The 10,899-nt window shown below is 37.6% G+C and overlaps 1 protein-coding gene across 5 annotated transcripts in view; it reads left to right on the plus strand.

Moving 5' to 3' along the window:
* The first annotated feature begins 339 nt into the window (after nt 1–339).
* Scmh1 (Scm polycomb group protein homolog 1) overlaps nt 340–10,899 on the plus strand; it is a 165,810-nt gene continuing 155,250 nt past the window's right edge. For 4 of the 5 annotated variants that reach the window (XM_008835423.3, XM_029564641.1, XM_029564639.1 and 1 more), the window contains exons 1-2: nt 340–426; nt 5,680–5,811. The gene's annotated coding sequence lies outside the window, so the exon portion shown is untranslated. Of the gene's footprint in view, nt 427–5,679; nt 5,812–5,995; nt 6,055–10,899 lie in introns of those variants that run through there. The other variant, XM_029564637.1, reaches the window with a different exon arrangement.

Genomic DNA, 10,899 nt, shown 5'->3' on the forward strand with positions numbered 1-10,899 from the left:
ATTTTAGGATACCTGGCAGTTTTATTTGTACAATAAATAAATTGGTATCCTAGCTTTTCCTTCATTGTTTAATAACCTATGGATCTGCCCATAAGAGTCTGTTTCTGTTTTTAGCAAAATTGGTATTTGGAACCCATGGGGCTGAGGGAAGAACTCTGGAACCTGGAAGCCTCACCAGGTTGCTGCTCTTGGGAAAGTCTGTCTGGGTGTCCAGCCTGATGATGACATCATCTGACTGAAAACCTAATTTTACCACATGTCTCCTTTGATCGACTGTTGTTCACATTCCCTTTTTTTTGCTTGTTTGGTTTTTTGGTTTTTTGTTTTTTGTTTTGTTTTGCTTCCAGATTTCTTCAACTTGCTAAGGAAGAGTGATTTCCTGTTTGGTGTAGCTGATTTGCTATGCAAAACCAGATCCTTGAAAAGGTCAGACTCTGTATTTGTACATAATATGAATATAAAGTTTCCTCTGTTTAGCTGTGTATGAATGTATATGTCACAAAAAGCAATTAGAATAAATTAAAAAATCATCCTTTCCAACTTATTCTGCAGCTTTAACAAATCCTTTGTGCCAACTATATAGCTCTTTATAATTTTGCAAATCACTTCCCATATAATTATCTCATGTAATCTTCACAATAACTTCATAAAGTAAATAGTATTTGTTAACCCTATGTTATGGCAGCAATAGTGGGTTAAGAGACTTTCTCAGAATCTTATAACTCTAACTGAAAGGCTTAGTCCCAAATATTTTTATCTCTATATTTCTTACTATTCTCACTACATCACAAATCATGGTCAACATTAGAATTTAGTAGTATTAAGTTTGCCAACTTTATAGGCATTGGAAAACACACATATAAAAGTCTATATAAAAGTGATAGAGCTCCTTCATAAATGTAAAATATCATTAAAAAATAAGATACTGATGTCAACTGTCTAACCTTGTCTTTGGCATGATAATGAAATCCTCCATATATACTATACCTTTTCTTAGTATTTGTTACAAATTAATCTTGGTATTTTAAAAATAAACTTCATTTCCTAATAAAAATTCTATTTATACTTAGATCTTCAGGATTATATATACTACGTAAAGCAAAGTAGGCCCATGTTGTCCACTAAAGGAATACTTGCTGAGCTATGCTGTAGTAGGTAAAGGGTAAATAATAGATCTAGGCCCTGCTGCTTCTGCCCCCGAGATTCACAATGTGATAGGACTTTAAAGGACCTAAGATAAAGTATGTAAAGTACCAGTAAGTGATGGATGAATAGGCAAAAAGCAAAGATGCTGCTCTGCCTCTGCTGCTACAGCTCCCTGGTGCTCTTGTTCCTGCTGCTGCTATGTTTTCTGCCCCTGTGTTACACTTCAGTAAGCCTTCTAAGAGTACTGTGTTTTTACATATGTAACACACACACACATAGACACATGCACACACAGATGCTTCTCAACATCTCAATAAACTGATTGCAAGTTAAAAATATCCTTAGTCAAAATGCATTTAAATATACCTGTCCTACCAAACATATACCTTAGCCTACCCTATTTCAAATAGGCATAGAACACTTACATTTTAACCCACAGTTGTACAAAGTCCAAAGATTGCATTGGATATCTTTTGTACTGTTGTAAATATAACAATCTTAAGTCAGACCATAGTAAATATCAGATATCTGTAATCATGTATGTACTGTCCATGCAGCAAAATCTCAGATGGTATAGTGTTATTTGTAGTGTTAAATCTAGGACTTAGATCTGGAATCTCAGAATTGGAAAGGACTTTAAAGGCTACCAGTCCAGTCTCCCTCTTCCTTCTAATGATTTAGTATCCTCAATATTAAATATTTACTTCTGCTTCTGTACCCTCTGTAATTGCAATTCATACCTTTCCTACACAAGGAGTTTATTCCATTTTTGGATACCTTTGACTGCCAGAAATTTCTAAATAACATGCTCACACCTACCTACTTATAACTTTTACTCTCTAATTGGTGATCTTTCCCTTGGAGTAATGTTGATTAAGAAGAGCAAACCTCATCACTCCTCTACATAAAAAGCCTCCAGATAGTTATAAACAAGATCATGTGTTTCCCGTAAGATTTTTCTTTCCTGACCCTCCCTTAGACTTTTACTCTTCTTGTTGCTTTCCCTTTTCTTCATTGTATGTTTTTGTTGAATTTTTGAGCATTTCATATGTCTTAATCATATTTAGACCCCCTCCCCCATCCACATGTCCTTTAGCTCCCCCTAGCACCAGATTTTATGCAGTTTGTCATATATGTTAAGGCCTATCAACTCGTTTGTATACCCAGATGTCCCTTGGTGTAAGTTCATCCACTGGAGTCTAGTAAGCCTATCTAGAATCACTCCCTTAAGGAAGATCAATTCTCCCTCATCCAATAGTAATCAGTTGCCAATAGTTCCTCAGCTAAGATTGGAACTTCCTGCCCATTTCGTCAGTTCTATGCTGGGTTTTTGTCTGGGTTAAATTTGCATGGGTCGTGTGCATGCTGTCACCATTGCTGTAAGTTCAAATGAGCAAGTTCCCAGAGGCCTGGAAGACTCTGTTTCCTTAAAATCATGCACCAACCCTGGCTCTTACAAGCTTTCCACCATCTCTTCCACAATGGTCCCTGAGCCATGGGTAGACGAGGTTTAATACAGGAGTCCTATCCAGGGACATGCACTCTGTAGTCTCTTATTCTCTGCACTTCCACCAGTTGTGACCGTCTATGTGCATCACACTCTGTTGCATGAGAATTCACTGGTGAGAGGTGAAAGATGCATTAGTATTTTCTCTACCCCCATCTGTTATGTTCCTTGAGCCTTATTGTTGATGTGTCACTTAGGGTTGGGCATCTCTCAGACACTTATTCTGTGTGTGTGACCAGTTGTGGAACTCTGTTGAAATAAGATTGTGTGCCTATATCTCATTCAGAGAATCAGATCTAGAATCAGATCTAGAGAATAAGATACTAACCAGGGTGGTGGTGGTAGTTATGATGATTATGATGATGATAATGATGGTGGTGGTAATGCATTATTTCATGGTATTAGGTTTCTGTATGCCTTCCTGAAAGTTTGATATGGCAATATTAGACCCACTAAACTTCTCTGTTCAAGAAGTATAAGCTAGAAATACTCTAAAATAGATTCTCCTTTGCTGTGGCTTACACTTATGTAAGCCTTTAGAAAGATTAGACATTATGTGTAGTTGAAATCTCTTCAGAACCACTGGAAAAACAAAAGGGATTATGGTCCCTCAGTATTATTCATTAGCTACTCATTGCTAGCTGCCTTCCTTGTTGAAGAAAAGATTGATGTTCTCTGGGATTCCTTTCTTTGTATGTCACAGAAAGATGTATAATTGCTACAAAGCAAGTAGGAGAGGGACAACTGCCAAGGCAAGGTGTTTCCTCTTGCTTGTTCACATCTGCTATGTAGAGGAAACAGGGTTTATTGCTTTCTTTGAAAAAGAATCGTTGGGTTTCCTGTCTCTCCCCCTTCTTCTGGCACACCATCCCAGAGGAATATTACATCGCATCATGCCTACCTCCAAATGAAGTAAATGTAAATGAAGAGGCACGGAAGGCAGAAAACCAGCTGAGAGGTTCTAGGAATACTTGCTAATGAAAATGGCTGGTGAGTGGTGCATCCCAGTTCAGTCACTTGTCTCCTGCCTCCCTGTAGCTTATCCTCCATGACCCCAGTGAGTAGGTGTTCTATTTTCAGCTCTTATATTTTGAGCTCTGTACATACTGCTGTGAGATTGTGTTTTATATGAAACTGAAGGAGCTTTGACTTTTCAAAATGGGACTTCAAAATTATACTGGATGTGTCTTTATTGTTTGTTTCATTTTCTTGGGAACATTCTAACCTTTCCTATTATCTTAACCCCTTCCTTCTTCACCACACCACATTTGTATGTACCTATTATTTCTTTTATGTTTTCAAGCTCTATGAATATTTAAAGCATGGTACTTATGAGCATCCTACATTTAATCTAACTTTACCCTTTAAAATCCTACAGTATGCTTGATCCTATTCAATGTCCAGATTAAAGTAATAAGCATTAGTGCTTCTGCTTTTATTGTAGCAAAATGCCCAAATTTATGTGTTTATAGTTTTTTAACATGGGCTATAGGTTAGAAGCATTTGTAGGGTTTCTTTCTGTCATTTTTGGAGAGGGGACAGCACAGGGATGAAATAAACATGGTTTGGGGGGTACGGAGATGGCTCAAGATTTAAAAGTGCTTGCTGCCAGGCATGGTGGCACAGGCCTGTAGTCCCAGCACTTGGGAGGCAGAGGCAGGCGGATCTCTGTGAGTTCAAGGCCTACCTGGTCTACATAGTAAGTTCCAGGCCAGCTGGGGCTACAGGGAGACCCTGTCTAAAAAAAAAAAAAAAAAAAAAAAAAAAAAAAGTGCTTGCTGCTCTTGCAGGGGACCTGATTTCAGTTCCCAGCACCCACATTGAGTGATTCACAACTGTATATAAGTGGAGCTCCAAGAGATCTGATGTTCTGGCCACCGTAGTCCTCTGCACTCACATGCACAGACACACATAGTACACATAATTAAAAATTAAATAAAAACAAAAGGCTTAAATGTCTCCTGAAAATAAGGAGATTTAGAAATACAAAAATGAAAAACAGTTTAAAAAAGAATATGGTTTAGATTTAAATTCTGATTTTTCTAATGCTTAAAATCTTCTAGAAAGTTAATTGACCTTTCTGAGTATCATTTCCTTTAATAGCAAAAAGAGACAATAATATCCTGCTACATGGTGAATATTTAACAAGATGGTATCATTGAAATACTTAGACTGCTACCTGACACATGGTAGACACTTTAATGATCATTATGTAAGATTAAGATTTAATAGTAATAGTTGTCATAATTTACAACTGATTTTATAATATAATATGCTGAATTCTTTCAAGATTTCCTTGTTTCAGAAGAGGCCGGAATGAAGTTTGATTACATTTTGAGAGAATGTTTCCATAGCCTTGTCAATATTTTTACCACATATCTTTCTTTTAAAAATTTCCAGGAGTACATACAAGTGTAGTGATGTGTAACTATGATCCTAGCACTCAGGAACCTGAAACAAGTGGACTGGACATTCAAGGCCAGCCTGAGCTACTTAGCAAGTTTGAGGCTAGTCTTGGCCATATAGTGAAACCTGTCTGAAAAAAATCAAAGCAAAAAAGAACTTCTAAAAATATCAAAATCTTATATTCTCGGTATCTGCAATATCCAGTCCAGTAGCCACTAGCCCCCACCCTTGTGACCTCAATTTACAGTAGTAACTACCTCCTATAAGCCCTATCTCCAAATTTCATAGGTATGGGTTGGTGGGCATAGTTTAGTTCATTACTCATATTAATGGATTTTTGTGATTTGGGGATTTTGTGTCTTTTTCTTGTTAGTTGGAAACTATGATTTTATTCAGTATTTGCATGGTACCAAATATAGCAAATCTCTTTATTTCCATGAATATAAGGGCTTAAGTTACACCTGTGGTATTTGATAGAAAGTATATTCGAACTCTGAGATATTCTAGTAGCAAAAATATGTCTGGAAATGTTTTATTTTCCTTATGATGCAGCCCAATGTTAATACTTAAAGGTCTCAGTACAGGATACTAACTGTCCTCTCCACTTCCCTCCTTTACAGATGGAGAAATTAATATGCAGAGAAACTGACTTGGCAGAGGTCAGATCAAGGTATTGGTGGATCCAGGGATAAAGCCCAAGCCCCTTCGGACTCCTTGGCTGGTTTTTAGTCCATTGACTATGCAGCCTAGTGGTAAGTACTCATTTATGCCATCCTAGCAGTAAGTGGGTAAGGAGACCTAACAAAGACTGAAATGAAGTAATTCTTTGTTACCCCCTCATTACCCTTTTCCTTTCCTTATTTTTTAGAAGATTGTTTTAAATTATGTGCCCAGTGTGTGGTTTTGTACACATGAGTGCAAGGTGCCCAGGGAGGCAAGAAGAGGGTGTCAGATCCCCTGGAACTGGAGTTACAGGCAGTTGTGAGCTGCCCAATGTGAGTACTGGGAATCAAACTCAGGTCTTCTGCAAGAGCAGTAATTCTCTTAACCACTGAGCCATCTATACAGCCCCTCCTTTTTCTTTATAACTGTAATGTTATTTTTGTTATTAACATGAATAGTCCAACTTAGGAAAGGAGATTGGACGTTTTGCTTTATAAATACTTAAAATCATTTCTCTGTTTGACCACATTAGAGATTATTATTAGGAATGGAAAAAAAAGAAAAACCTACAATCTAATGAATTTACTCACCATGCTAGGAGTCTTGCTAAGCTTTTTATATCATTGTACTGAAGTATCATTAAAATGTATAGCCATTTCTGAAGGTCGTGCATTCTTGACATTTTTATAATGACTTTTAAATAATATCAATTGAATTTATTAGAAACATAAAAACTTTAGAGTTTAGTTTAAATCAAGTTTGATTTTTTTTGGACACTAAGAACCATGTAAATAGTTAAAGAGAAAATATCTTTATGTTCAGGTTTAGTTTTCTAGCTTATTTTGTCTTATTCTTTTTTTAATCCCTTACTCAGGATTTACTGAGTGGGATGACTTGTCCTGTATAACATTAAATCAGGCTTGTTCTTTATGTTGACTCTAAAATCACAACATTCTCCCAAAAGCCTGTTTTACCTCTATGTCCGGAACAGGATTTTTTTCCCTTAGCTCCTTGGAAGTTGAACCAACTACATAAAAAACAAGTAATAGGCCTTCATGTCAGTGTATTCTCTCTGCCGTCTCTCACCTCTGCTTTTCTCTGCCCACTGGCAGCTTCTTACTGTACTGTAAATCTGCTTTCTCCATTACAGTGGAAACTATGGCCACTGATATTGAGCACTTCTTACTTGTCTTACCATGCCTCACACATAGGCCTTATGCCCTGGCTACCCTGAAACACAACTGTCCATCATGGCAATCTCAAACCAGTGCAATCACATAATTTAAAATTTTCCAGTAAGTAATTTCAAAGATTAGAAACAAGGAAAATTAATTTAATAATATACTTAATTTTTATATCTAAAAGAGTATTTTGACTTGTAACCAATATAAAAATATACAATAAAATGTCTTCAAAATCTTCTGCTTAACACATCTTAATTCTGATCCCAAATTTTATCAGAAATATTTGATCCATATTTAGATTTAATGTAGTTTCACATATCCAGCTTTGCTCCCATATACTTAAAATTTTCTCAGTATCTGCAGTCACTTTAAAAATTTTAAATTAATAAAAAGTACACAAAATTAGGCCGGGCGTGATGGCACACTCCTTTAATCCCAGCACTGGGTATGGGGTAGCAGTGTGCAGAGGCCAACCTGGTCTCCATGGTGAATCCAGGACAGCTGGGGCTACAGGGAGACCCTGTCTCAAAAAGACCAAAAAAAAAAAAACAACAAAAAAAACACAAAATTAAATCTTATTCAGTATAGCAGCCACATTGCAGTGCTCCATAACACCTTGTGCTTGAGTTTCTCAGTATAGTAGCTACCATCTCATATTGAGAAACTCAAGTACAGTGCTTCATTTCTTCCCTTTGATTTAAAAAATATGTTATTAAATCTTTGAGACCTTTATACAATATACTTTGATCATAGTCCCTCCCCAAACTCCTCCTACATCCAGTCTCACCTCCCTACCCACACTGCTTCCTGTTCTTTTTTTTTCTCCCCATCAAGTCCAATTTGTGTTGCTCAAATACTCATTTACTTTTCTTTTTTGTTTGTTTTTGAATCTTGAACTTTATTTCTTGGAAATAGACAATTTTTACTGAGGACAGTTTAAATAAATATTTGCTTGGTGCTTAAAGCAGTTGGAAGTCATGCTGTAAACTTGATCTTTTGTAGCAACATTTGTAAGCTGTCTCATAAACTCACTGTTTCTCAGCTGAGTAGTAACCCTTTCTGTTTGTTCTAAGACATGAACTACTTAAACTAATAGTTATATCAACAATACCTTTAGTAATTGAAGAATTTTTTCTGTGGTGTTTTATTTTTCTAACATTTGTTTGCTTCAGGCCCACTTGTTTCTTTTTTTATTTTTAATCTTTTATTTATACATGAATATTGTCTTTTCCATCCCTCCCAGTCTCCCTACTTCCTCCCATATCTCCCTATTCCCTCTCAATTTCTTGACCTTTGATTACATATACATCCACACATATATAGATATAATTCACTAAATCCATTTAGTGGTACTCATATGTACCTGTGTTTAGGGCTAAAACTGTTCTCCCTCCCTCAGCATTGACTGAATGCCTGTACCTCTTCATCTTGAAGTAGGACCCCATGACATTTCGCCCACCCACCTTGGCATGTCAACTGGTTTTGTCATTATGCAGATCTCATTAGACCACACTGTGGAGATTTCATTAGTGCAGCTCCCCTGTCATGTCTAGAATGCGTTAACTAACAGAAGGTGTCTTGTTCTGCTCTTACATTCTTTCCACCCCTCTTCTGTGATTTTTTTTCTGAGCCTTAGAGGTAGAGTTTGCATTCTAGTTGTGTCACTTAGGGCTGGGCACCTCACAGTCACTTATTCTCTGCCTTTCACCAGTTGTGAAACTTTGTGATAGTCTCCATCTGTTGCAAAAAGAAGTTTCTTTGATGGGTGGTGAAAGATATACTTGTCTGTGAATATAAAGATACAGATTTAGAATGTAGTAAGAAATTACTTTGGTGTAGGAAAGTGACAATAGTAGGCTCTTCTCTAGGGTCTATGGACCTCTCCAGCCATGTGTACTTGGCTATGTTTATAGTACCATGCATGATTTCCCTCTCATTGAGCAGGCCTCAAGTCCAATTAGACAGCTATTGATTGCCCCAAAGAAAAAAGTGCCACTACTTTACCAATAGAGATAGGCTGGGCTGGTCATTGTTGTGTTTCATAGGCTTTACAGCTGGGTAGGATCATTGATTGGTTTCCTTCCTTGGCAGCTTGCATAGTATCTTCTGATACCATGAGGCTTTCAGGTCAGTTCCAGCTCAATTGCTCTAAGCCCTGTATCCAAAATATGTTGTCTTCAGCAATAGAGTCTTACTTTCAAGTACCCAAATAGTCAGGTATGGAACCTGCCCTGGACTGTGAGTGAGCTACCAGGGTCATACGCTTAAAGAAAACTGATTCTTCTCTCCTAGCAGCTATCAAATGCCTATAGCTCTTCTGCTGGGGGTGGAACTGTGTGCCCACCTCCCAGATCTATGCTGGGAATTTTGCCTGGCTTGAGCATGAAAAGGTCTTATGCATGCTGTCACAGTTGCTGTGAGTTCATATGTGAAACTACCCTGCTGTCTGGAAAACAATGTTTCCTTGTAGTTATCCACCACCTCTGAATCTTAAAAATCTTTCTGCTTCCTCTTCTGTGAAGATCCCTGAGCCTTGAGGAGAGGGATGTAAAATAGATGTTCCATTTAGGGCTGAGAGCTTCAAAGCCTCTGATGCTTTGTATATTGTGGGCTCTCTTAATTGCCTTCTACTGCAAGAAGCTTCTGATGAGGGTTGAGAGGTGCACTAGTCTATGGGTATAACGATAAGTCAGTAGGAGTCATTTATTAGAATATTAGTAACAGTTTCTCCCCTACGGCCACAAGTCCTTGACACCAATAATGATAAATGGTGCCAAGTACAGGTTCCAGCTCATGTATCAGGACTTAAATCCAATCAGAGTATGACTGGCTACTCCTATAATCTTCATGCTCCTTCTGTGCTAGTAAACATACCTTGCCAGACCATTCATTACTATACCTCACAGAGTTCCCAGCTGGGTAAGATTGATGATTTCTTTTCTCCTCTAGTAGCATGCATTGCAGCTTCCAGCACTATAAAAGCTAGTCAGTAGTGATAAAGTTTCCAGGTCAGTACCCTCTTGATATTCTCCATGTTTTATGACTCAAGTATGTGTTGTCTTCAGCAATAAGGCCTTCCCATCAAATTCTGAAGGGTAACCAAGAGCAGTAGTAATACCCTGTAATGTTGGGGGAGGCTATGGGATCCCACTGGCCAGTAGCTCAAAGAGAAGTAATCCTTTCCTGATACTGAGGTTTTTATTTGCTGAGATGACATATCTAATTGGGGTATTGTCCCTCCATTATAGGGTAGCTCTAAACTATTTTTTCATGTGTATATATTTGAGAGTTTTTATAGTAGTATGTTTCCATATGTTTTTTTAAAGGCCTTTAGTGTTAGTTGTCCCTCCCCACATTCCCTCCTCTATCCTATCTACCTATCCCTCACCCCATTTATTCTTCTTGTTCCATTATTCCCCTTTCCCCTTTATATCACTGTGTTCTATCTCCCATCACTGCTGATAGGAGTACAGACTGGTGTAGCCACCATGCAGATCAGTGTGGAGGTTCCACCAAAACTAGAAATAGACCTACTACAAGATCCCTCTGTACCACTTTTAGGCATATATCCAAAGAACTCTACTAAAGATGCATTTGCTCCTTCATGTTCATTGCTGTTCTCTTCACAATAGCCAGGATAGTACCTGATGTGATATATGTGAAATGCCTTGCTCTAGCTAAGTACTTGGTAATAGTAGATAGTAGTTGAATCTGAAGTGAAGTTAGCATACAGACTTCTAAGCCTTCCTTACTTGGATATCTCAGGAATGTGATTACATTTTTTAAAGATGCATTTGCTCCTTCATGTTCATTGCTGTTCTCTTCACAATAGCCAGGATAGTACCTGATGTGATATATGTGAAATGCCTTGCTCTAGCTAAGTACTTGGTAATAGTAGATAGTAGTTGAATCTGAAGTGAAGTTAGCATACAGACTTCTAAGCCTTCCTTACTTGGATATCTCAGGAATGTGATTACATTTTTAAAAATTATT

Source organism: Nannospalax galili, unplaced genomic scaffold (genome assembly GCF_000622305.1).
Source record: "Nannospalax galili isolate Female #2095 unplaced genomic scaffold, S.galili_v1.0 scaffold577, whole genome shotgun sequence".
Classification (NCBI taxonomy): domain Eukaryota; kingdom Metazoa; phylum Chordata; class Mammalia; order Rodentia; family Spalacidae; genus Nannospalax; species Nannospalax galili.